This window comes from Zootoca vivipara, chromosome 15, assembly GCF_965207765.1.
Source record: "Zootoca vivipara chromosome 15, rZooViv2.hap1.1, whole genome shotgun sequence".
NCBI lineage: Eukaryota > Metazoa > Chordata > Lepidosauria > Squamata > Lacertidae > Zootoca > Zootoca vivipara.
Window position 1 is genome coordinate 10443930 of NC_142598.1, and position 21445 is coordinate 10465374.

The window sequence follows — 21445 nt, forward strand, 5'->3', positions numbered from 1 at the left end:
CGAGCGGGTAGACATGAAATGAGCAATCCGTTACACTGTAAATAATGTGCATCAATAAAAACGTCTGAAAGACAAGCATGTGGACGGTCGTTACTCAAGAGTAGTCACAACAAACCCTGACACCACCCATCTGCGGTTTGTCTATTTTGCCAGGATTGAGTTTCAGCCTACTGGCCCTCCCACAGCCCATGACTCATCCAAGGCAGCATGACTGTAACCACATGTTGTTTTGGCCTCGGATGCCAGAGCAAGACAGCAACACCGTTAGCTTGCTGGATATATTCAAGGAGAAGTTATGGGTGTGTCCATACCACCCCCACCCTTACTATCATGGAATCATTTGATCCCCATCAAATAGAGGGTGGGGGTATTCAATGGCTTTCAGGGGTGGGCAAGCAATTCTTTAAAATGCTTAGGTAAAGGGACCCCTGACCATTAGGTCCAGTCATGACTGACTCTGGGGTTGCGGCGCTCACCTCACATTATTGGCCGAGGGAGCCGGCGTACAGCTTCCAGGTCATGTGGCCAGCATGACAAAGCCGCTTCTGGTGAACCAGAGCAGCACATGGAAACGCCGTTTACCTTCCCACTAGGAGTGGTACCTATTTATCTACTTGCACTTTGATGTGCTTTCGACTTGCTAGGTTGGCAGGAGCTGGGACCGGGCAACGGGAGCTCACCCCGTCACAGGGATTCGAACTGTCGACCTTCTGATCAGCAAGCCCTAGGCTCTGTGGTTTAACCCACAGCGCCACCTGCATCCCTTAAAATGCTTAGTTTGCCTTAAATACGAGGGTTGGTTTTTTTTTGCCACCACCCCCACCAGAAAAAAAAGTCTTGCCATTGCTTCAGGTCAATGCTGGGCAGATTCTGGCCACACTTTTTTCCTGGGACAGAATCACTCTGTTGTCACAGCACAGCTGCCTCACTGGGACATGTGCCGCCTTACTGCACAATGGCCAGAGGTTCTTTTTCTGGTTTAAAAGAAGAAAAAATTCTGCCACCTCACATTTACGGAAAGCCAGACATTATTTAAATTAAACCTTCCCCCACTGCTGCTACCATCCTTTGCGGAGTGTCTTCACCTATGAAACTTCCAAAAATTCAGCAGGGCTAAATATTTTGGCTCAGGGCTGAAAAAATTCCATCTTGCCTACAATCTGACCGTAACTTCCAATGTTGGAATCTAGGGAGGGCAGTTCCTTTGGATTTCTGATGAGAAATTGTAATAACCTGCGGTTTTATAAGAGTGTATATTTAAAGAAGATGAATAAATGAGCAAATTAAGTTAATTTGGATGTGCAGATGATATCGAAAATAAGAAACTGCAGAAAGGGTGGGGTGGGGGTGGGGGAGGAAGCCAAGTTTTGAAATGCCAAAGTGATTGTAAAATCAGTGAATCCATATATATATGGATTTCTGGTGAGAACTGGTCTCTCCACTGAGAGAAAATTCATGCTAGAGAGAGAAATATTAGCATGAGATGAGAGGGAGTTAGGGAGGTTTTCCATCCAATTTCTTCTCCCTAGTGCTTGTGCAAGCATCTTCATTATATGTGCTGGGTGTGCATCATGTATGCAAGGCACTGATTCCCCACCCCACTGTTGAAGGTGAGGCAGGGGAATAAGGCACCATGGAATGTCCCATACCTGCCCTTCAGTTCTGAGAAACAGAAGGGGACTGGGTGGGGAGCATTCCAGAGCGGCATCGCCCACACACTGTAACAATCAGCGCACCATGTGTGTTGATGTTCTGCCCAACCAAGGTCCTCTTCCATTCCCCTTTGCCTACAGCTACCAGCTGATTCCTGTCCTGGGAGACTTTTAACTGCAAAGAGGGAGGGCTGGATGTGTGTGTGCTTCAGCCCCCTTACACGCTGGAAGACATTTAAGAGCTGCATTTTCAGGTGGGGAGAAAGTGACTCTTGAGCAGAGGGCTTTAACATGGAAACAAATGTGCTGCCTCTGTTCTTAACAGGGTATTGCTGTGCTGAGTCTGGCTGCTAATCTCCCCCCCCCTTCCTTCTTCTTCTTTAAGTTAACATCTTTATCGAAAGTTCAGAAAGCACATACCGTAATTATATGTGCACTAAACATGGCGAGACGTAAATAAAAGAGAGAAAAAGAATAAGAGAAACAGAAACAGAACCCATGTAGAAGAGGGGGAACCCCCCCCAAACTGTATACTTTACTTCACCAGATCTTAACCCAGGGTTCAGCAAACTTTTTCAGCAGGGGGCCGGTCCACTGTCCCTCAGACCTTGTGGGAGGCCAGACTATATTTTTTTTTGGGGGGGGGATGAATGAATTCCTATGCCCCACAAATAACCCAGAGATGCATTTTAAATAGAAGGACACATTCTACTCATGTGAAAACACGCAGATTCCCGAACCGTATGTGGGCCGGATTTAGAAGGCGATTGGGCCGCATCCTATTGCCTAACCATGTCTTAACCTATTACAGTATACTGTATGTAAGAATGGATCCCAAATATCATTGAATATGTCCATGACAAATTTATCTGCAGATTGTTCATATGCTGCGAGTTTGTACAGTCATGACCTCGGTTTGCGACTGCAATCTGTTCCAGGGAGTCGGTCGCTCCCCGAATCGGTCGCTTCCCCGATGCATGCTTTTGCGCAGATCGCTTCTGCGCATCCGAGCGCCACAGAACCCGGATGTAAACACTTCTGGGTCTGCGGTGGTCGGAAACCGAAGCGGTCGCAAATGGAGGCAGTCGCAAACCAAGGTTTGACTGTACCGGTATAAGTCTTCAATCCAGTCGTAGGAGGAACCACGTTTTTATTTTTCCAGTTCACCGGTATCAGTCTTTTTGTTGTGGTAAGCACATGGAGAGTCCACTCGTATTGTCCTTTCGTAGGGTTCCATGTGCTGGGTATATAATTCAAGAGGATATTTTGTGCTGTAAATGTAAGGTTGTTCCGTACAGTTTTGTTGATGGTTTCAGTTACTGTACCTTCTGATCTTTTGGCTCCCCTTTCCGGATGGCTCACCTACCTTCTTGCTCAAGTCCAACCCGTGCAAGTTTCCAGAGCTTTGTAAGCAATAAAGGGTGACCTTTTTTCTCACAGCCTTCCCATGTTCGGGGCCCAGACTGCCATTGGACAACTACAGGGGCCATTCAAGACACCAGCTGGCTTTATGTACGACAGCAAACGTCAGCTTACAGTGTAAAAAAAAGGTATGGCAAGCAATGGCAGAGATGATTAGCATAGCTGGGTTTGTGCCAGCATCATTCCCTTTTGCCCAGTGGGCTGCCCCATGAGTGCTGTTCAGGAAGCAGCTGCCCATATCCTGAGCCTCCAGGGACCTCTTAAGTGCTTTCCTTCCCTCTGGAGTGGGGCTGAGTGAGTGACTCATGCCACTGGCCTCTCCAAAGCCGCCTTAGCCTGCCTGTTCATCCCCTCCCAACATTTCGTAGAACAAGATGCATATTTTAAGATTGTTTTGGATTAGCTGTTCTGGAAAGAAGAAAGCAAACTTGAAAACACAATGAAAAAATAAGGCATTTCGGTTGCAGCCAAAGGATCAAATTGTGGTGGCTGTTGCAATTATGTCTTTGCCCTTCCTTCCTCCAAAGAACTTTGGGGGGGGGCGCGTCGTCATCGTCATCAGCAATGCAGGGGGTTTATCCCATTTTAATCCTTACAATGGATGAGTGACTTGCCAAAGGTCACCTAGGAAGCTTCAGGGCTGAGCCTGGGATTTGAATTTGGCTCTCCTTGGTTAAAGGCTAAACATTCTGCTCACTACTCTACTGCTTTCAAAGTTTACACTTACCTGCCCCTCCCCAAAAAGCCTAAAGACATATTGAAGTGTCTTAGGCCTGCATCCCCCTCACATTAAATTTCAGATGAATGTGGAATTACAAAGAGCACAAACACTTGTTAGTGTGCATCAGAGGGGTAGATGAAATGTCATAGTACACTCATGTTATCCTAGACCCTAAGCTGTGCATTTTTGTCTATTTTTTTGATAAATTTAATGCAGATCTTATATGTAAACAGTTAGTAATTGGGATTATTTATTACATCCCTTCAAAATATTATTTTATTTGGTGGTGACTACAAATGGACAATATTGGGACACGGGTTGCGTTGTGGTCTAAAGCACTGAGCCTAGGGCTTGCTGATCAGAAGGTCGGCGGTTCGAATCCCTGCAATGGGGTGAGCTCCCGTTGTTCGGTCCCAGCTCCTGCCAACACAGCAGTTTGAAAACACGTCAAAGTGCAAGTAGATAAATAGGTACCGCTCCGGCGGGAAGGTAAACGGCATTTCCGTGCGCTGCTCTGGTTCGCCAGAAGCGGCTTAGTCATGCTGGGCACATGACCCGGAAGCTGTATACCGGCTCCCTCGGCCAGTAAAGCGAGATGAGCACCGCGACCCCAGAGTCGTCCGTGAGTGGACCCTAATGGTCAGGGGTCCTTTACCTTTACCTGGGTAACTTATAGCTGGTAGATGCCACCTGGCTATGTCTCTGTCCTTTTGGTTGGATTGTCTACCTACCTCTTGGTCCCTCTGCTCAAGATACTTGCTTTTCGAACCACTGGATTAAAATCTTGCCTGCACTGAGGCCTGAATACTTGGCATAGACGTTAGCTGACACAGCCTACCTCTGAGACCAGTGCAGCTTCCTTTTCTAGCGCATACAGACTACAGGGAAATCTACACATGCATTCAGATACATTTCAGCGTGAATGAGACAAATGGGATAAATGCAAGCATGGCTGTCCCCATCATTCTCATTTGGCTCTTCCTCACTCCACCAGGGAACCTTGTATTGTGCTGGAGAAAGAGAAAATGTTTTACTGGCTCCCACTCTCATCCATATACTGTGATTCCATTGTCATCCAGAATCATGTTCATGAGAGTGTGGAAGATGCACAATTACTAAATGAGCAATTTCAGAACAGCAACAATATTATGCACACCGGAGAGGGTCTGCTCCCCCGCCCCCACTTTCTGACATCTTCCACAAAGGATGCTCCCCCCCTTTTTTACATCTTGTATGTGCATCAGTTCACAAACGTGGCTGGGTTTGTTATTTTGGATAGTAAGGACAGGCGACACGTGACATTTGTCATGCCATTTGCCTCTGAGCGCAGGATTTTCCTTTTATGAATTGCCTGTGCAGGGACCTGATCTGAATCTAATGGGAGCTTCTTCTCCCCCACTGCAAATTGCAGTCCGGGTGGGGTGGAGTGGGACCTGGGACTGCAGAGGAAGGAAGCCCCATTCCCCATGCCGGGGCTCTGATGCTGCACAAGGAACAGAGCACGCTGCAGAGGCTAGGCAGATTGTGTTGGGGATGTCTTAGCTGTCTTCAGGACCCAGAGTTGGGGACAGGTCAGCAATAAAACACCTGTTGCCTGAGAAGCTACCATGTTTCTCCAAAAATAAGACACCGTCTTATATTTATTTTTCCTCAAAAAACCCATGGTGGCTTATTTTCAGGGGATGTCTTATTTTTATTATTATTAAGTATGGTACAGTTTAACCTACAAGGTTAAACTGCCTATCATTATGGCTTATTTTCGGGGTATGGCTTATTTTCGGAGAAACACGGTAACTGTTTACCAAAGAAGCCAAAACAGCACAGGCCTAGTGATCACTGCAACTCTTCCTAGTTGGTCTTGCATCAGTCAGGCAGTTGTGAGGACCGAAGGTCCCTACCTTTCCACTGCTCCCTAATTCCTCTCTATGTTCTGGAAGACCAAGCAGGAGGAGATTCCTTGGCTTCTTTAGCAGCCTGCCTCCACTTCTGCCTCCGATTCTGGACTGCTTTCTGCAACAGCCTCTTCCTGCTCACTAAACCCTGTTACCTCTTCAGCTGCATTTTTTATGACGTCTGCCACACTGTTCTCTCTCTCCCTCCCCCCCCCCCCAGTTCCAAAAGTGTGTGTACCCTTGCATGTGTGTATTTGAAGCAAAGAAGCAAGCAGCGTCTGTGGCTGATTTGGGCAAGAGTTGAGCATTTACACACACACACATACCCCTACCTATTGCTCTACTCCAAATCACTCCCTTTCAAAGCAGCTTTTATATACTGTAGGTTTGTTGTATGTGTTACCGTGCAATGTTTCCCCCTAAATAAGGGAAGCCTGACTGTGTGATCAGAAAGCAAATTCCACCAACGGAACACTCATACAATTCCATAAAAATATGAAAATAATTGAAGTCAGTTCATACATCCAGGATACATTCAAACATGCATTATTTGAGCATACCGATTAGATTTTGTTCAACTGGTATTTTCTCTCTCCGAGATCCGTCTTGGAGCAAACTGGTTCTCTGTGTTTCTGAGAGAAACTTGTTTGTGCACTTCACTGATTGGTGGAATGGATGAACCACCTCACTTTCCCCCATGGAGCAGTTTCTCAACTTTCTAAAACCTATTATTTTCTCTCTCTTTTGGGGAAAAAAACAAAAAATCCCGATATGAATGCACATTTAATTGAATAAATGTACATGAGGCTTTTTCCTCTTAGAGTGTCCAGTGGTAGCATTGAAGTCCATTGCGGAACTGAACCAAATATTCCCTCTCAGCCACCATGAAATCAAATTAAATTTCATGGAAATCTGAAGTTTGCCTTCCATTGGCCAACTTGCGTTCAAGGAATGCAATGGTCACGTCTCTCCTCCTGCGGTGGTAGTTTAATGCTCACGAGGTTATGCAAGTACCTTATGTAACGTGTGGTTCATTAGTTGCCTTTGTGCTGCCATGTGCTGGAAGCGGAGGGGAGACCAGGCAACTGCTATGTGTGGGTGGTTAAAGGGGAAGATGACTTAGCCAGGATCCAACCACACGAGAGGCAAAGCAAAGAAGGGTATGGGAGACAGCACCTTTTTGCACTGGTTCACTGTCTGTTCCACTAAATGTGCAAGTTTGAGTTTCTCCTCATCCTGCCCAGGATCCTGTTTGTTTTCTTTATATAAATCATTTTTATTGGTTTTACAAGTACAAAGTAGAAATAAAAACAAACTAGTAAGAACGTATCTGTATAAGGAGATTCTCCAAATCTCGAGACTTCCCTCCATCCCCTCCATCCCCTCCATGGAGTCTCAATTTTAAGCATCTACAACTGCACATTCATCCATACTCCAATTTTTATATCAAACCATATTGTCCTTAATTATTATTTTTATACTACAAGTGAGTCAGAATCCTGCTCTTGTTTTCATCTACTTACAGTAGTCTCCCAGGGAACTTACAAATTTTTCCTATTCTTTTATAAAGTCTTTATCCTCTTGGTTTCTGAGTTTTCCAGTCAGCTTTGCCATCTCAGCGTATTCCATCACCTTGGTCTGCCATTCTTCTCTGGTTGAGACTTTGTCTTCTTTCCAACTCTGGGCTAATAGCACCCAGGCGGCTGTTGTTCCATACATAGTCTTTTCTGCTCCTTTGGTATGTTGATACCTGTAATTCCTAATAAAAAAGCTTCTAGTTTCTTAACAAAAGTTATTTTAAGCATTTTTTAAAATTTCATTATATATCATCTCCCAGAAAGCTTTTATTACCTTACAAGTCAATCACATATGATAGAACGTACCCAGTACAGTGGTGCTTCGCTTAACGAATGCCCTGCTTAACGAAATTTCCGCTTAACTAAAGGTTTTTTTCTAGCGGAGGTTGCCTCGCTAGACGAATTCGTTTTACAAAAAATTTGTCTAGCAAATCGCGGTTTCCCATAGGAATGCATTGAAATTCAATTAATGCGTTCCTATGGGCAAAACAAAATCCCCCCCAAAAATCAATGCATTCCTATGGGATTCGCTAGACGAATTTTTCGTTATAAGAAACGACCCGTGGAATGAATTAAATTCGTCTAGCAAGGCACCACTGTATCTTGTTTCTAAGCAACTATGCAGCGAGAAGCTGTGTCTGTTTGCGGGTAAATTATGTCAAAAGCAATATTCTCTAAGCTGTTACTGCTCATGCCTCAACAGCAGCGAAGGTGCAATCCTGGGAGCAGAAGTGCTATTTCCCAGACACAAGTTGTTTCAGTTTGAGTGCTAGGAAAATACAAGGTCCTCTGTACCATCCAAAGAGTAACTGTGAGCTGTCTACTCAAAACAAAAACAAAAAACCCTCTGATAATGGGGAGTAACCCCTGCTGTTCACTTAGCCCTCTGGAAAGCTCAGCAGCTAACCTCGAGTTTCAATAAAAGTAGGTTCTGGGGCCAAGTCCTGACTTGGATTCTGACATTACAACTTGCTCTTTTGCATATCTGAGTCCCTCCAAGTGTCCCTGTTTTCCAGGGACAGTCCCAGATTTACAGAAGCCGTCCCGGTCTCTGATTTGATCCCAGAATGTCCCACTTTTCCTTAAAGGTAAAGGTAAAGGGACCCCTGACCATTAGGTCCAGTCGTGACCGACTCTGGGGTTACACGCTCATCTCGCATTATTGGCCAAGGGAGCCGGCGTACAGCTTCCAGGTCATGTGGCCAGCATGACAAAGCCGCTTCTGGCACACCAGAGCAGCTCATGGAAACACCGTTTACCTTCCTGCTGTAGCGGTTCCTATTTATCTACTTACATTTTGACGTGCTTTCGAACTGCTAGGTTGGCAGGAGCTGGGACCAAGCAACGGGAGCTCACCCCGTCGCAGGGATTTGAACTGCCGACCTTCTGATCAGCAAGCCCTAGGCTCTGTGGTTTAACCCACAGCGCCACCTGGGTCCCCACTTTTCCTTAGGACGTCCCTATTTGCATCGGAGAAATGTTGGAGGGTATATCTGCCATGTGTCATTCTGACTCCTGGCAGCGAGGGTTGTGGGGGTCCCCCTATTCGACCCAAACACCTTCTTTGTTGTTGTTCTTCTGGCCTGCCCACTGTCTCTCATTCCAGGTGTTGAAAAAAACCTCTAGAGATTACTTAAGGGGGGAAACCCCAATAGCACCACCCCCAATGTAGTAAATATATTTTGCCAAGTTGGCCGTTGACAGCTGGAATTACAGTGGTACCTTGGTTGTCGAACTTAATCCGTTCCAGGAGTCCGTTTGACTCCTGGAACCGTTCAGCAACCAAGATGCGGCTTCCGATTGGCTGCAGGAGCTTCCTGTACTCAATCAGAAGCTGCGGAAGCCACGTCGGACGTTCAGCTTCCAAAAAACATTCGCAAACTGGAACACTTACTTCCGGGTTTGCGGCATTCGGGAGCCGATTTGTTCAGGAGCCAAGCTGTTCAACAACCAAGGTACCACTGTATATTAACTCAGTGTTTCCCAACCTTGTGCCTCCAGATGTTTTGGGACTACAACTCCCATCATTCCTGACCACTGGTCTTGCTAGCTAGGGATGATGGGAGTTGTAGTCCCAAAACATCTGGAGGCACAAGGTTGGGAAACACTGTATTTACTCTGCATTTCCCTGCATTTAAAATTGTTTTGCCACCATGCAGGTAATGGCTATGCCTCTGCCCTTTGACTATGCGTTTAGATTAGTTCTGTGTTTTTGCTCCCACAGGCAGGGCTGCAGACCTCCATGCAACAAACAGCTTTATGAACTAACTATGTGGAGTTCTGAAGACTGGCACAAGCAGAAATTAAAACTGCCCAGTGATGGGCAGCTGGGTCTATTTTGAAACTGATCACATGGCAACTTTATGTGGCGCAGTCCCTGGACTCCTGGTTCTTGTGATTTTAGCAAGGCAAGGGGCCCTACCCAGCTTTCAGTATTCCCCTGTGGCTTGGGGCCACATGATCCTTCCAAAACAGTCCTTTTTTTTCCAGGCCTCTGGGCAAGCTTTACTTCTAGGGAGGAGCCAAGAGTGACTCACAGGCAAGGACCAGAGGAATAAGATTATTTGCTGGAATTCTGATTGCTTTTGGGGTGTGGCTACTCATACGTCTGCTGAGAAGGGTTTGTTTTTCTTGGTTTTCTCCCCTTCCCTTGTGTTTCTTCTGTTTTTCTTCCAGAAGCTCTTCTCTTCCCGCCCCTTCACCCTGGGCCAAACCTCTCCCATCCCTCCTTAAACTCCGAGCTTTTGGAGGCTGTTTTTCATCTCTTCCTCGGACAAGCAGGCCTTTGTACTGCAAACTTTCTGGCTCCTTTCCACTCTAGCGTTTCGGATGCTAAGAATAGCCCTGAGCCGTGGCAGTTGAAGCTGCCGACCCTCCGAGACCCTGGATGCAAGGACCTGGAGAAAAAGACATCCCTCCTCCTCCTCGGGGAATAGGGATGCAGCTGGAGGAGAGCCAGGCAGGCACACTGCCAAAAGTGTTGTCTATAGCTCCAAGTCGGAAAGCCAAAGGTCACCAAGACTGTAGTTCGTGGCTTTCTCTCCCACCAGCCGCTTCCTTCTCCTCCCACCCGTGTCTATTTATATTGGCAGATTGGAGGCGGGGCTGGAGGTTGGGGGGGTGGACAGGGGGTGATGGTGTGACTGCTGCCTTCCCCCACACTGGACGAGATACCGTGGTGGACTGTTGATATTCCTGTCATTAGAAATACCTTTGACGGACTGCAGGAATTGCTAGATTTGACCGTACCAAGAACATGTGGTCGGCATGCCATGCAGTGCCAAGAGGGAACTATTTGTAGACTTTATCCTCATTAAAAAGGTAAAGGTAAAGGGACCCCTGACCATTAGGTCCAGTCGTGACCGACTCTGGGGTTGCGCGCTCATCTTGCATTATTGGCCGAGGGAGCCGGCGTATAGCTGATCAGAAGGTCGGCGGTTCGAATCCCTGTGACGGGGTGAGCTCCCGTTGCTTGGTCCCAGCTCCTGCCAACCTAGCAGTTCGAAAACACGTCAAAATGCAAGTAGATAAATAGGAACCGCTACAGCGGGAAGGTAAACGGTGTTTCCATGTGCTGCTCTGGTTCGTCAGAAGCGGCTTTGTCATGCTGGCCACATGACCAGGAAGCTGTACGCCGGCTCCCTCGGCCAATAATGCGAGATGAGCGCGCAACCCCAGAGTCGGTCACGACTGGACCTAATGGTCAGTGGTCCCTTTACCTTTACCTTTAAATCCTAGGAATACTTTTTTAAAAGTCGTGACTTTCTTGTCAGACACCGTGGTGCAAATCCCCAGAGAATCTCTGTTGCACCTTTTTGGTTGTTTTGCATGTATTCATACATGGGTCTTGCAGTTGCTTTTATTCTTGTCTGCAGAAGACAATGTTCCAACTGCTTTGAACACCCTACAATATGGTTTTGTCTTGTACTGTGCTTTTGTCTTTGTTCAATATCACAGAAAACTTACCAGGTGAAACAATCAAATCCCCCGTCCCTTTTTCTTAGAATAATAAATACAACAGCTGGCCCTCTGCTTTAAAGTTCGGGCTTGGGTTTTCTTTCCCCAGTGGGGTTTCAAATGGCTGCAGGTTTTGCTGTTGTGGTAAAATTGTTTCAGTTTTCTTTTCACGAGGGGTTTTGGAAGGCAGTATTAAGTTGCTTTGTTCAGCTTTGTGAAGAAGAGAGACATTATTGCTTTCTCTCTGAAATGAATTGGGAGGAGGAGTTGGGGGGAAAGCTACAGAACCGTAGCGTATCTAGACTTGTAAAATTGTTTGTTTGTTTTTAATTGAAGGAAGGGGTTAATACTTTATAAGGCCTAAACGTGCTTGGATTTTTATTTTTAAAACCCCAGACGCTTGAATGAAAATATCCCATGTTCCATGTGACAAGTTTGCACTAACTTTTATAATATCAATATTATTTATTAAGAATGTGTGTCGGCCCTATGTACCTCTCAAATTATGGGGCAGTTTTCATAATTCAGTCGGATTGTGCTGTTAACAAGGCACCCTGAGTCAGATCAGGGACTTACTAATTCTCCAATGCACTCTGGGAACTTTGTTTTTAATCAACCACTAGCAGAGTTCCATGCTCTTTATCCCTCCATCATCTCCATGATTTCTGTTTTACCCACCCCAAAATGATAAAATAGAATCCCTGCAGCCATAATTCTTCCTTCCCTTCCCTTCCCTTCCCGTCTTCTTTGCTGCTATCATTCTGAAATTTGGCAGGCTTCATTCCCTCATAAGGGCTTATCATGCTTGCAAATTGCATCCAATTCTGGCATAAAATAAAAGAGAATTTTACTTACTTACTTACTTTTTTTAAAAAAACCAAAACACCACGAATTTTAAAGGTTCTTTATGTGCCTGCAATTTGGCAGGCTTAATGCAACCCCTTAATCTGGAGGAGCTGCTGTGCCCTCAAATTTTATTCATTTCTGTAATGTGTGTGTAGGTTCACCACTGAAGTGAATGGAGAAGCAGGGAATACTGACCCTCATTTTTAACAGATCTGATTTGGCCCCCAATAATGAGTTGAATTTTAAAGGCACAGAATGGTTCTGAAAGATTGGGCTGCTTCCCAAAGTTTCAGACACAAGTTGAATCTTGTGGTTGGTACACACCTGTAAAATGTATGCATATTGTGAACACTTGTACAAACAAACAGCAAAGATAAATGTCATTCAAATATCAACTTTAGTTGAATCATGTGAAAATTCGGCGCTATTGAACTAGTTCCTTTTTTCTTCTTTGCTTATTATTGTTATACTTGCTCATTCCTTATGTATATTTTGCTGTCTACCTGTACCATGCACCTGCTGTTTATCTTCATACAGCATATGAAACAATGCCATAATTTATATATGAATGTAGATATTGTGGCTTTAACAACCATAGGAAGGAGCGGCTAGGGGCTGGCTCATCTCAAAATCTGAGAACTAGCCGAGATGCCAAGGCCAGCAATGTTGTAGCTACACAAAATTGCGTCAAGCTGTAAATCTTGGGTGTGCCAAGAGATTATGGGAGCTGAAGTCCAGCAACAACTGCAAGGTCCCAGTTAACTCTTGGTGTAAAATAATCTTGACTTTCTAGCATGGGCTCAAAAGAGAACTCTTCCCAGTGTTATGGGTAGGATTCCAGTAAGCTGTTGCATGCACAGAACGAGGTCCACTTATGCAACAGGGCTCCCTCACCCTCCTCTCTCCAGGCCCCCCTAAATCTGCTCTGGAGAATTTGGGGAACCCCCAGAACAGCTTTAGGGGAACATAGGGGGTGGGAGTCCCATTGCACAAGCAGACCTCATACCAGCACAAATACCCCACTTACTTCTGTGTCGAATTCCGCTGGGAGAGACTGAGGCTGCTGTCCTATACTAACTTAAGTACAGTGGTGCCTCGCTAGACGAATTTAATTCATTCCACGGGTCTTTTCTTATAACGAAAAATTCGTCTAGCGAATCCCATAGGAATGCATCAAAAAAAAATTTGAATTTTTTTTTGCCCATAGGAACGCATTAATTGAATTTCAATGCATTCCTATGGGAAACCGCGATTCGCTAGACGAAATTTTCGTAAAACGTATTCGTCTAGCGAGGCAACCTCCGCTAGAAAAAACCTTTCGTTAAGCGGAAATTTCATTAAGCAGGGCATTCGTTAAGCAAGGCACCACTATAGTTAGCACATTGAGCTCAGTGAGACTTGCTTCTGAGTTGATGTATATGGGGTTGCACTAAATTAAGAATCAACAAATTCCTAGCTCAGATTTTGCCCCAGCCATGAACTGAGGAGATAGCCTTAGAGCTCATCCAGACTTCCTTTTCTGCCACGTCTCTGGGCACAGGTCCACACTTTAAAGTTCTGTGTCTGAACATTCACTGAACATGAAATTTTCAAATATGAGGCTATGCCAGAAAGTATCATGTTTTCTGCCTGCTGCTTCCCCATAGGGGAGAGGAGACAGCAGTCCTTAAAAGCCATGGGAATGAAGTTTCACTCATGCTCAGGGACTAACATGTTGTGTTTCCTGGGGCTCCCCTACAACACAGACTTCATTGGATGTTTCCCCACTCTTGGCTACTCAGTCTTCAGGGCTGTGGCTTGGATGGAAGATGTTCATGATCTCCAAAACCCTTGCAGCCCCTTGGTTCTAGCAAAAGCAGCTGGTCTCAGTTTAGCCAATGTAATTTGCCTTGACTTGCCACTTAATGGCATTTCTACAGCAGACAGTTCAGTGGGGTTCTGTTTTCTCTGTGGTTGTGCAGTACTGACATCCTTTCAGATTTTGAACTGCTGACATTCTCCAAGTTCCGAAATATCACCCCCACCCACCAAGATACTGCTCTATGCTTTTCTCTTTGGTTAAACAGTGATGGTTGGAAGCTAATAATGGATGTTCATTCCATTTCATAATAAAATCGTTGCCACTGACCATGGTGTACCATTAGCAGCAATAAATTAATAGTCAACTTGATACATAGAATTTAATTTAAACAATATCAGAAAGATAAATCACTGTTCATCAGTCTAATTAAACTTGTTGTATAAGCAGATGTGAATCTGTTCAGCTAATTAATCTTGTTCTTTTAAATTCTGCAGTGTTCCAACAATTTAATACTGAGAGGAAAATGTAACTAAACATAGAAATTTTTCAAAAAACATCTGAAGAAGTGTGCATGCACACGAAAGCTCATACCAAAATAAAAACTTAGTTGGTCTTTAAGGTGCTACTGAAGGAATTTTTTTATTTTGCTTCGACTCAGACCAACACGGCTACCTACCTGTTTCAAAAAACAACAACTGTTCAGCCCCATATGGTTTTGGGGGTTATTGTGAAACAACCCAAAATTTGTTCACAGTCACCCCAAGCTATTTTGTTGCCCCAGGTGACTGTAGAATCAAAGAGATACACACCAGTATCTTAAATTCTAGTGGAAGAGACCCTGGGGGTAAACCAATGGTGACATTGCTTATACTGATTACAGGTAGGTAGCCGTGTTGGTCTGGATCGAAGTAAAATAAAAAAAATTCTGGATCGAAGATTCTGGTCTGGATCGAAGTAAAATAAAAAAAATTCCTTCAGTAGCACCTTAAATTCCTTCAGTAGCACCTTAAAAACTTAGTTGGTCTTTAAGGTGCTACTGAAGGAATTTTTTTTATATTGCTTATACTGAGACTGTGTTCATCTCACCCAAGGACGTGGAACTGGTGGCCTGCTAGACTGCCACACCTTTTATAATACCTGAGCATTGATCATGGTGCCTTGGGCTGATGAGAGCTGACAACATCGAGATGGACACAAGTTTCCCATCCCTGATCTAGCTCAATATTACCTTCTCTGACTTGACAGCCTGTCTCCAGGGTCTCTTTTCCCCAGCATCTGCTTCCTGAGATTCTCTAACTGGGGATTGAACCTGGGCCATTCTGCATGCAAAGCATGCACTCTCTACAACGGTGCTAAGGAATTCTATCCACAGGGCAACATGTATTGACTCACCCTTCTGATTTTTTTGGCAGGGCAAACAATATTGTCTTTCTGAGTGACTGCTTGGGTCAGTCCAGGGCTTAGTGCGCACCTGAGGGTGAAAAACAGTTGGAGATGGCTTTTGCTTTGGACTCTTGCAAGTTAGGAGGTTAGATATCAAAGCAGGTGGGGAAGTATTGCCAGCCAATGTTGCAAGCCTGGATCCAGCATCAGGACATGTTTGGGCCTCTGGCTACACTGAGGGGGGTGGGGGTGGGACCGGAGAGGTCTTCCTGGCTTCCTGTTGATGTTGGACAATTGCTGGCTTGGGGCTTCCAAACTCTGTCCTGTCTTGCTTACAATGAGTTCTTAGTCTCTGGCTCCCTGCTGTCACTGAATGAACTTTAGCCCTTTGCTCTTGCTCAATGTGACTGAACCAGGACTAACCACATGGTCCATGTTGAGAGCCAAGTAGATCGTCCTACCAAGTAGGACAATAGTCAACCTTAAAAATGCTGCTCCATGTCAGGAAACTATGTGAGGCGACAATTTAAAAGCTAGCACATGGTTCGTTTTTGCATCATGTGGTTCTGTTGTTGGTCTTAGTTAAAGATCTGGACAATGTCTAGTGTTCTGAAGGCCTTTTGATAGCCTTTCTCGTGTTTTGGAATTTTCCTTTAAATCAGCAATCTGGTGCCCTCCAGATGTTGAATGTCAGTTCCCATTGGACACACTGGCTGAAGCTGATGGAAGTCGCAGTCCTAAACATCTGGGGGGCAAAGTCTTCTTTACATGCAGTTTGAAACTCACAGCTGCACATCCATGTGTTACGGCTTTCGTATGAACAAGGACAATGGTCCAGTTGACCCCATGTGTGTTGATGCATTTTTTCTATGCTCAGCCACAAGCAATCCTGGCTTTACTCAGAGGTAAAGTACAATGCCTCCTGGACTCAAGACCGGCTTCTTTGTTCCAATCAAGATCAGCGCACAAAGCCCATGCTGTGTCTAGATGTGAGAGAGTATGAATTCCAGATTCCTGACCTCCTTCTTGGAAGACCTCTCTGGTGCTTTCCTTCTGGGGCTGGGTGGCAGAGCAGCATCAAAGCTTTTTATGTTGCCGATGCCCTGTTACAAGAAATGAAAACCAGACAGGCTGAGTCGTGCAGCAATTTGATGCTGCCTGGATAGGAGCAACAGCAGCAGGCCTGAGTTCCAGATGGCTGGTGGATCGCAGAAATATGCTTGAGGTTTCAAGAATCCTTGAGGTTTGGGGCTTTTAAGAAAGCATCAGCCAAAGTCCAGGGCTTAGTCAGAGGCAGCACTGAAGCAACAGATGCTGAATGATCAGGGTTTGGGGACATGTTCTTTCTGCCTAAACCAGCAGAGGAAATTGATCTCTTACAGTATTGGGTCAATGTTGCTGTCTTGGAATACTGGCCTTCAGGAGATGTTGTTGGACTCCAGCTCCCATCAATCACAGCCAGTGTTCAGGGATGGTGGGACTTAAAGTCCTGCAACATCTGGAGGGCCCCAGGTTCACCCTCCTCATTCTCTTGAGTTCTCTGGACCAGCTGCAGGTGAGGAAATGACCTTTTCCTATTTTCTTTTCAAGGGACAGTGATACACTGGGACTGCTGGCTAAAGAGAAGGAGGACAAGAGAGAGGCATACTTGTGGAATCGGCATGCTGCCTTATCTCCAGGCTGCAGAGAGAGAGACGGGAGAGGCACTGATTGAGGTGAGAGAAACCTTTTCAATGCGCGCAACAACCGGGACTTCTTCTGCAATGTTAGGAATTGCAGATTGCTAGCGCTTTTGCTACTTCACAATGCTGCCAGATCCTTCACAACCCTGCCACTACAAACTCTGTGACCATGGACTTAGCCACACTGACCTTTTGCCCTGCTCCATGTCTATACGTGGTTTTTATTTTTGCCCTGGAGCTTTCCCCCTTGGAAATCCGCTCTTGAGAGCTCAATCAAAGCAAACATCGATTCAGGTTTTCCGCAGGGTTGACGTTTGCTCCAATTCAGCTTTAAAGAGCAGGTCTTTATGGGGAAAGCTTTTAGGGCAAAAAGAAAGGCACTTGGACATGGAGCTTTAAAGTATGGGCTGTGCCAAGAAAGAGTGGAGGAAGAGTTGCTGTGGATTAGCAAGCCCTGCATCTAAATCTCCTAGATCTATTTCTGTTCCCAAGGGCAATGCATGAACGTTACTGTCTGGCCTGCTGGGAGGGATTCCTGGGAGCAATAAGGTGGCGGTAGCTGACTCCTTTTCTGTCAGGTGGCAGTGATATCCTAAGTGGCTGGAGGTGCTTGAGTTGGGGCTGTTGAAAGGGGGTTGGCTCAGCATCCACCTCCTGGCTAATTTCAGTTTAATTCCACTGTGATGAGTTCAGTTCCCGTCCCTGCTTCATAAAGCAAAGCTGATATACTGCATAGGAAGGCCACAAGCAGGGCCTGGGTTCAACAGCACTCTTTCCACATGTGATTCCTAGCAACTAGTGTTCAGAGGCATACTTCCCTGTAGCATGCCTCCACTCAGATCTATTTAGGGCTATTTGGGGTGCTGGTTTTTTTTTATTTTTTGCAAGTTCTGCTTGTACCAGATTTCAAAGCCTCCTATCATTGACCCTTGGAAGCGTTACAGGTAGGTAGCCTGAGTCGAAGCAAAATTAAAAAATTCCTTCAGTAGCACCTTAAAGACCAACTAAGTTTTTATTTTGGTATGAGCTTTCGTGTGCATGCACACTTCTTCAGATACACTTGAAACAGAAGAGTCAGACCCTTATGTATATACAGAGGGTGGTGGGGGTGGGTGGGAATGGGTGATGGGCTGATGGGAGTGGTAAACCTGTAGATGGCTGTTAACAACTGCTGATGACTGCAATTGGTCCTGTGGGGGAAAAGCAAGGGCTGAGGCGCTAAAGAAAGCTAGATCATGCATAATGAGATAAGAATCCAATGTTTTGTTCATCCCAGGTGGCTCCATGGTTTTAAGCTTGGTAATGAGTTCCAATTCAGCAACTTCTCTTTCCAGTCTGTTCCTGAATTTTTTCTGTAATAAAACAGCTGCTTGGAAGCGTTGAGTGATTTCACCCAGTCCAGAGCCTCCCTCTCCTTCTGACCCCAGAAGGGAAGTCCTATTTCCACTTTCCCAAGTTTGACTTTTGCTGCTTCAGCTCCACTCTGTTTGCAAATTCTTAGCTTCCCTCCATACCCCCCCCCCCGCAGCCGCCGCGCCCCAGCTTCCTGCTCTGGGAAAAAAAGCCTGGTTGCTGAAACCGAACTTCCTTGCTCTCCCACTGGGTTGGTGTTTCATCCTCCGCTCCTCCCCCATCATTGCCAAGATTTCTTTGTCAGCAGAAGGAAGTTCTCATGTAGCAGCCTGCAAAATTGTTTATTTTTGGAGAAAATTGCCTCCATATAGGGGGAAAGGGCCAGAATTGCTCTGCCTGTCTCTTGAAGGACCGATGCTCAACTTACTCTGCTCCTTTCAGATGTTGCCACAAGCTTGTCCACCCTTAAAATAAGAGCACCCTGCTTCTTTCCTTTCTTGCCCAGCACTACATGAACTTTATCTGTCCTTATCAGCCCACTGGCTCTTATGCTAGCATCTGGGTAAGCTAGCCATTGTCCATTTGTTCCATTTGCAGGCTTTATTCTGCGCCTGATATCGGCATGGAAAAGGGTGGGTTGAACTAATAAGCCATGAAGAAACTCAGGTTTTGATGCAGAAATCAAGCAGCCTGGATTAGTCTATCAACGTGATGCTTTTGAACAGCACCTAGCATGCAGATACAGTGGTACCTTGGGTTACAAACGCTTCAGGTTACAAATGCTTCAGGTTACAAGCTCCGCTAATCCAGGAATAGTACCTCAGGTTAAGAACTTTGCTTCAGGATGAGAACAGAAATCGTGTTCCGGCGGGGCACCGGCAGCAGGAGACCCCTTTAGCTAAAGTGGTGCTTCAGGTTAAGAACAGTTTCAGGTTAAGAACGAACTACAGTGGTGCCTCGCTAGACGAAATTAATTCGTTCCACGGGTCTTTTCTTATAGCGAAAAATTCGTCTAGCGAATCCCATAGGAATGCATTGAATTTTTTTTATATTTATTTTTGCCCATAGGAACGCATTACTGTAATTGAATTTCAATGCATTCCTATGGGAAACCGCGATTCGCTAGACGAATTTTTCGTAAAACGCATTCGTCTAGCGAGGCAAGCTCCGCTCGAAAAATCCTTTCGTTAAGCGGAAATTTCGTTAAGCAGGGCATTCGTTAAGCGAGGCACCACTGTAATTAAGTTCTTAACCCAGGTACCACTGTAGTGTATTGACAATATTTATTAATTATTGCAGTAGATGGGAATGTTGATTTTTTTGTAGGTTTTTTGTCCATCTCCCCCCACCCCCAGTTTGCTAGACCTTAGGTTTTGAGCTGTTGAGCTGCTCAGGTTTTGCAAAGTAACTACGGTAAAAATAAAACCACATAAAACCAGCTTTCAGGCATGGATTCAAATGTCCAAGAATAAAACACATGCAAACCACATCAGTTGTGAAGGGGCCCCTACTGCAATCCTTTGGATGTGGGGCTTCCTTTGAACACTGCTCAGATGGTGGACTGTGTCCAACATTGCTAGGCCCAGCCAATGAAATATATCTCACTGGTTTTACAACAGTTTTGCTGACTGCTGGTGCATTTCCAAATTCAGTTCAAACTGCTGGTTGCTGGTTACCCTTTTAAGGTCTTGGAAAGCTTTGAACTTGGGTGCCGAAAGTGAAGCCTCTGACGTTTATACTCATTCAGTGCACCCACAATCGAGATAAACTACAGCCATACCTCGGGTTGCGTCCACTGCGGGTTGCGTTTTTTCAGGATACGAACGCAGCGGACCCGGAAGTGTTTACTTCCTGGTTCCACCGTGTGTGCATGTGCAGAAGCGTTCTCCGCGCTTTGCGCATGCACAGAAGCACTCTATTGCACTTTCGTGCATGCGTGAAAGTGCTGCTCAGATTGCGGACTTTTCGGGGTGCGGAATGGATCGGGTCTGCAACCCAAGGTACCACTGTACAGCCAAATGTATTTTCAAAATGGGGTTAGCATGCCTCCCATTCAGCCTTTGTCACAAGGGTTTTTCCAAGGGGTGCCTCTCACTGTACATTCCACTATTTGGGTTCCAGTGAAATCCTATCCCTTTGACATGTGTATTCCTTCCCTCTTTGTAAACTAGCCCCAAGTGAGGGAGCCACAACTGGCGGCCGCCACTCTGAATTCTAAGTGCTGCATCTCTTGAGATTTTAGGCACAATCCCAAGTTCCCTCCTCTGCTCCCGCAACACTCCACCATTAAACTTTCTGGTAGCCTGTTTTCTGAATTTCACTGTGGCAAACATGTGCTTGTGCTGTACCACTTGCAGACTGCAATGGAATGTGCGCTCTCTCTCTCTCTCTCTCTCTCTCTCTCTCTCTCTCTCTCTCTCTTCTATATAGAAAAGTTGTTGGGAGAAGAGTTATGTCTTGGCCTTCCCATGATATGCTAAATTCCAACATGCAGAAAATTGTATAAATGCACACCCTGCAGGAGTCCCTATTTTTCTAGGGACAGTCCCGGATTTACAGAAGCCACCCTGGTTTCTGATTTAATCCCGGGATGTCCCGCTTTTCCTTAGGACACCCCTGTTTTCATTGGAGAAATGCCTGAGGTTATATGTATGTAGTGAGTGACCTAGTGTGCAGGAGTGGAGAACCTGGACCCTGCCTCTTTCTGTTGAAGATTCCCTGTTTACTAAGGCTGGATCTAGACTCGTCAAAGAAGCGATTCAGTTAAACACATTGCAGGGAAATCTGGTAGGACGGGATTTTACAGTAGCAGATCCATTTGTGAGGAGCATAACTCTTCTGACATCTCTCTGTTGATGGTTCTTCCACTGCTGCTCAGTATCTGACACACAAGGCTTAAGCCCATTGTCCGCCAGACTATCCTGGGAGAGGGCATGGAACGGTCACATGCAATGGCCAAATCCATTGTCAACATCACCCTCTTCTTTAGCGGGATCTTTGTTGTTGTTCCGAACCCTGATCTCAGTCCCCCAAGCCTGCCCTTCCCTTTTCAGTTGCAACTTCTGAGTGTCTTTGTGCCTCAAAAGCAAAATCCTCTCTGCCTCATGCGGCTATTTTTAAAAGCTTTGTTTGCCTTTTCCAGTGGATGCTTGTTGATCA

General features: G+C 45.5%; 1 protein-coding gene across 3 annotated transcripts in view; it reads left to right on the top strand.

Moving 5' to 3' along the window:
* KANK2 (KN motif and ankyrin repeat domains 2) overlaps positions 1-21445 on the top strand; it is a 75601-nt gene that overhangs the window by 14169 nt on the left and 39987 nt on the right. For all 3 annotated transcript variants that reach the window (XM_035140748.3, XM_035140747.3, XM_035140750.3), the window contains one exon: positions 16842-16966. The gene's annotated coding sequence lies outside the window, so the exon portion shown is untranslated. The remainder of the gene's footprint in view (positions 1-16841; positions 16967-21445) is intronic.